A 6000-nucleotide genomic window follows, 5' to 3' on the forward strand; every position below is an offset into this window, starting at 1 on the left:
AGCCAGAAGAGGACTGGCCACCCCTCATAGCCTGGTTCCTCTCTAGGTTTCTTCCTAGGTTTTTGGCCTTTCTAGGGAGTTTTTCCTAGGGAGTTTTTCCTAGCCACCGTCCTTCTTTCACATGCTTTGCTTGCTGTTTGGGGTTTTAGGCTGGGTTTCTGTACAGCACTTTGAGAATATCAGCTGATGTACGAAGGGCTATATAAATAAATTTGATTTGATTTGATTGATGTTTCAGAGAGGGAGGGGCTTGTAACATCAGTAGGTTACAGCTATGTTTCAGAGAGGGAGGGGCTTGTAACATCAGTAGGTTACAGCTATGTTTCAGAGAGGGAGGGGCTTGTAACATCAGTAGGTTACAGCTGTGTTTCAGAGAGGGAGGGGCTTGTAACATCAGTAGGTTACAGCTGTGTTTCAGAGAGGCAGGTAGCCTACACACCCCCTGGTAAAGGTTTCCAGCTGACAGGCAGACACTGGAACAAGTTTCTGAGTGACAGAGGGAGGGCTTTGCATTGACACTTGAAAAAAAGATGTCCAGAACGTAAAATAACATTAACAAGTTCCCTTGCTTTTAAAATAACGGTTCTGTTCCGGAACAGTATAGATCACTTTCCTACAGTTCTGATTCAGTTCCTTGAAAAAAAACGGTGTTATTTTCCAGTTTTGTTCCCTGAACCGGTTTCAACTCCTGATTATGTCTGACTGCTGTTCCTCTGAAGAAGCATCTCTATTTCCCTGCTGCCTGATGTTTTGGTATTTCAATTAAACATGTCAAGTCTATGCTGCCATCAGAAAACGTCCATCTTGGACAGAGTTACTGAAAACATACAAGACATGCTTAGACAGATTTCTCCCCCCCCCCGCACATACACACACATTACATCAGTTGTAATAGTTAATTGTATTTATTTGCACTTTTCAAATTGTAATTAGTGGACAGAGATAACAGTTTAATGATAAAAAAATAAAAATCACAGTACAGCGCGAATGAAAAATAAAAGAGTGGAGCCGAGGCATAAAGTGAAAGATTGACATAATTAATTACATAACAGTAATAGTAAGGGGATGCAGACAGAGCAGAGCAAGGCTAATTAGAGATTATAACTTCTGTAACCTCATCATTGGCACTGCCAGCCTGACAGACACAGACTGGGTCTGCATACCAAATGGAATCCATTCTCTATATAGTGCACTACTACGGGCCCAGGTCCCTCCATTCCCCTACGGGCCCAGGCCCCTCCGTTCCCCTACGGGCCCAGGTCCCTCCGTTCCCCTACGGGCCCAGGCCCCTCCGTTCCCCTACGGGCCCAGGCCCCTCCGTTCCCCTACGGGCCCAGGCCCCTCCGTTCCCCTACGGGCCCAGGCCCCTCCGTTCCCCTACGGGCCCAGGTCCCTCCGTTCCCCTACGGGCCCAGGTCCAAAGTAGTGCTCCATATAAGGAATAGGGTGCCATTTGGGATGCACTACAGCCTAAAGCAGGGCTGTGTTCAGCAGGACTAGCATGCTAGTTGTTCCTGTGGACTTCCAGTCATTGCACTAACGCGACTTCGCATTGGCTAACTTCTGTCATACTGGACGCAGACATGAAATGTTTATCCACGAGTTCATCTCTGGGGGAGGACATAAAGGGCTTCATCTGACTCTGGGTCAGTAGATAAAGGACCTCATCTGACTCTGGGTCAGTAGATAAAGGGCTTCATCTGACTCTGGGTCAGTAGATAAAGGACCTCATCTGACTCTGGGTCAGTAGATAAAGGACCTCATCTGACTCTGGGTCAGTAGATAAAGGAGTTCATCTGACTCTGGGTCAGTAGATAAAGGAGTTCATCTGACTCTGGGTCAGTAGATAAAGGACCTCATCTGACTCTGGGTCAGTAGATAAAGGACCTCATCTGACTCTGGGTCAGTAGATAAAGGACCTCATCTGACTCTGGGTCAGTAGATAAAGGACCTCATCTGACTCTGGGTCAGTAGATAAAGGACCTCATCTGACTCTGGGTCAGTAGATAAAGGACCTCATCTGACTCTGGGTCAGTAGATAAAGGGCTTCATCTGACTCTGGGTCAGTAGATAAAGGGCTTCATCTGACTCTGGGTCAGTAGATAAAGGACTTCATCTGACTCTGGGTCAGTAGATAAAGGGCCTCATCTGACTCTGGGTCAGTAGATAAAGGGCTTCATCTGACTCTGGGTCAGTAGATAAAGGGCTTCATCTGACTCTGGGTCAGTAGATAAAGGACCTCATCTGACTCTGGGTCAGTAGATAAAGGACCTCATCTGACTCTGGGTCAGTAGATAAAGGAGTTCATCTGACTCTGGGTCAGTAGATAAAGGACCTCATCTGACTCTGGGTCAGTAGATAAAGAGCTTAATCTGACTCTGGGTCAGTAGATAAAGGGCCGTGTTGCCAACATCCAGAACAATCCCTTTTAATACATGGAAATAGCACAGACTTATTTGTAGTGCTCTGTTTGATAGGGGGTGTGTTTTAAGTTCAATGAGACACACTTTATGTGAAGTGGACTACTAGGCTTATTAAGTGTATTCAGGCTAACTTCAGACTGGCTCCCTCTTCTCCACACCTGCAGCTGATCTAAGTCTGCAGACCGTGGTGTGTTGTGGGAGTGATCTGCTTGACAAGAGTCACTTGGAGGGAACCTGCCAACCAGCCTGATCAATATCTAAAGGCCAGGAACCAGTCCTGTCCACTAACAAGTTAGTACTATCCGATTCTTGGCACGTCCCTACCCTAACCCTTATCCTTACCTAACCTTAACTGTTTAAAATGTCACCTTCAAAGGGGTGGCAGAGTTGGACGTCCCACTAATCCAGAGAGCCTGGTGAGCCGGCCAGGCTTGAACAGAAGGAGAGGTCTGGAGCCTCCCAACCGACATGACATTGTACCCATAAAGGCACTGAAGAAACACTACTCACTCACTACTAGAAACAAAAGGAGCTTACAATCAGGGTTGGGCCATTTCCATTTTAATTACAGTAAATTCAGAAAGTAAATTCAATTCCATTTCCAAATGTTCCTTATTGAAGATAATTGGAATTTCAGTGTACTTCCTGAATTGATTGGAACTGATCCCATTCCTGGCATAGAGCATGATACAAAACAGCAGCAGCAGCGTATGAATGAATCAGACAGCCTGTTAGACAGTCTAGCTGTAGTCTGGTCTCACCAGATAGTGGTTATGTATGTGCCATTACTTGACTTGTTCCCATTGACACCAAGGTAAACCATGGTTAGCCTGAATCCCAGATCTGTTTGTGCCGTCTTGCCATTACGCCCATGTCCCTGAAATTCAAATCTGGACCTCAAAGTTGAACTGCTTTGTATCATTCTTCCCCTCTAATTAGGGACTCATTTCGACCTGGGACACCAAGGTGTATTCATTCTGCCAAACAGGTAGAACAGAGAAGCAGCGGTAGTCCGTACCTCGTAGGGTAATACCCCCCCGTCTTATGTCTTTGATAATGACAGAGTTGGCAAGACCGCACAAACAGAGCTGGGACTCCTGACTCATGAGCAGTGACATCACTAGACTTTATGCTACCATCCCTTCACCATGACAACAAGCTCCACCTGGCTCCCTGCTGGATAAATCCTTCAACAGGGATTTCTGAAAAACCTGGAAAATGTAGGGACATTTTACAACCCCTTCAATTGTGAATAATAGACTACTTGGAGGCAGGAAGCTCAGAAGGACCACTGATCCCTAGCCTATCATCATTAGCATTACTACCACTGATCCCTAGCCTATCATCATTAGCATTACTACCACTGATCCCTAGCCTATCATCATTAGCATTACTACCACTGATCCCTAGCCTATCATCATTAGCATTACTACCACTGATCCCTAGCCTATCATTAGCATTATAGCATTACTACCACTGATCCCTAGCCTATCATTAGCATTACTACCACTGATCCCTAGCCTATCATCATTAGCATTACTACCACTGATCCCTAGCCTATCATCATTAGCATTACTACCACTGATCCCTAGCCTATCATCATTAGCATTACTACCACTGATCCCTAGCCTATCATCATTAGCATTACTACCACTGATCCCTAGCCTATCATCATTAGCATTACTACCACTGATCCCTAGCCTATCATCATTAGCATTACTACCACTGATCCCTAGCCTATCATTAGCATTATAGCATTACTACCACTGATCCCTAGCCTATCATTAGCATTACTACCACTGATCGCTAGCCTATCATTAGCATTATAGCATTACTACCACTGATCCCTAGCATATCATTAGCATTATAGCATTACTACCACTGATCCTAGCCTATCATTAGCATTATAGCATTACTACCACTGATCCTAGCCTATCATTAGCATTATAGCATTACTACCACTGATCCCTAGCCTATCATTAGCATTATAGCATTACTACCACTGATCCCTAGCCTATCATTAGCATTATAGCATTACTACCACTGATCCCTAGCCTATCATTAGCATTACTACCACTGATCCCTAGCCTATCATTAGCATTATAGCATTACTACCACTGATCCCTAGCCTATCATTAGCATTATAGCATTACTACCACTGATCCCTAGCCTATCATTAGCATTATAGCATTACTACCACTGATCCTAGCCTATCATTAGCATTATAGCATTACTACCACTGATCCTAGCCTATCATTAGCATTATAGCATTACTACCACTGATCCCTAGTCTATCATTAGCATTATAGCATTACTACCACTGATCCCTAGCCTATCATTAGCATTACTACCACTGATCCCTAGCCTATCATTAGCATTATAGCATTACTACCACTGATCCCTAGCCTATCATTAGCATTATAGCATTACTACAATACAGTAGCGTCACCAGGCTCCCCACTGCCTGAGTCCCACATGGCCCACTATTCCCTACACAGTGCACTACTTTAACCAGGTTCATTTTCAAATGAACAAAAACCAAACCTCACATTATCCTTGAAGAATTTTTTACGAGTACCACTTCAGCGCAACGACACCCACACTGCTCAAGTCATAGGCAAACACACCTTTATTATCCTACTGATGTTGGTAGAAGACTGCCTCAGTAGGCATGGTAGTCTATAGACTGTATAGACTGTCTATGGCTGTTCTTCAGTAGCTAACTATAGACTGCTATGGATACTGGGTAATTGGCTAGTCTTCAGTAGCTAACTATAGACTGCTATGGATACTGGGTACTTGGCTAGTCTTCAGTAGCTAACTATAGACTGCTATGGATACTGGGTAATTGGCTGGTCTTCAGTAGCTAACTATAGACTGCTATGGATACTGGGTACTTGGCTAGTCTTCAGTAGCTAACTATAGACTGCTATGGATACTGGGTAATTGGCTAGTCTTCAGTAGCTAACTATAGACTGCTATGGATACTGGGTACTTGGCTAGTCTTCAGTAGCTAACTATAGACTGCTATGGATACTGGGTACTTGGCTAGTCTTCAGTAGCTAACTATAGACTGCTATGGATACTGGGTACTTGGCTAGTCTTCAGTAGCTAACTATAGACTGCTATGGATACTGGGTACTTGGCTAGTCTTCAGTAGCTAACTATAGACTGCTATGGATACTGGGTAATTGGCTAGTCTTCAGTAGCTAACTATAGACTGCTATGGATACTGGGTAATTGGCTAGTCTTCAGTAGCTAACTATAGACTGCTATGGATACTGGGTACTTGGCTAGTCTTCAGTAGCTAACTATAGACTGCTATGGATACTGGGTACTTGGCTAGTCTTCAGTAGCTAACTATAGACTGCTATGGATACTGGGTAATTGGCTGTTCTTCAGTAGCTAACTATAGACTGCTATGGATACTGGGTAATTGGCTGGTCTTCAGTAGCTAACTATAGACTGCTATGGATACTGGGTACTTGGCTAGTCTTCAGTAGCTAAGTATAGACTGCTATGGATACTGGGTACTTGGCTAGTCTTCAGTAGCTAACTATAGACTGCTATGGATACT

The sequence above is a fragment of the Salmo salar genome, chromosome 10 (genome assembly GCF_965601325.2).
Source record: "Salmo salar chromosome 10, fSalSal1, whole genome shotgun sequence".
Classification (NCBI taxonomy): Eukaryota; Metazoa; Chordata; class Actinopteri; order Salmoniformes; family Salmonidae; genus Salmo; species Salmo salar.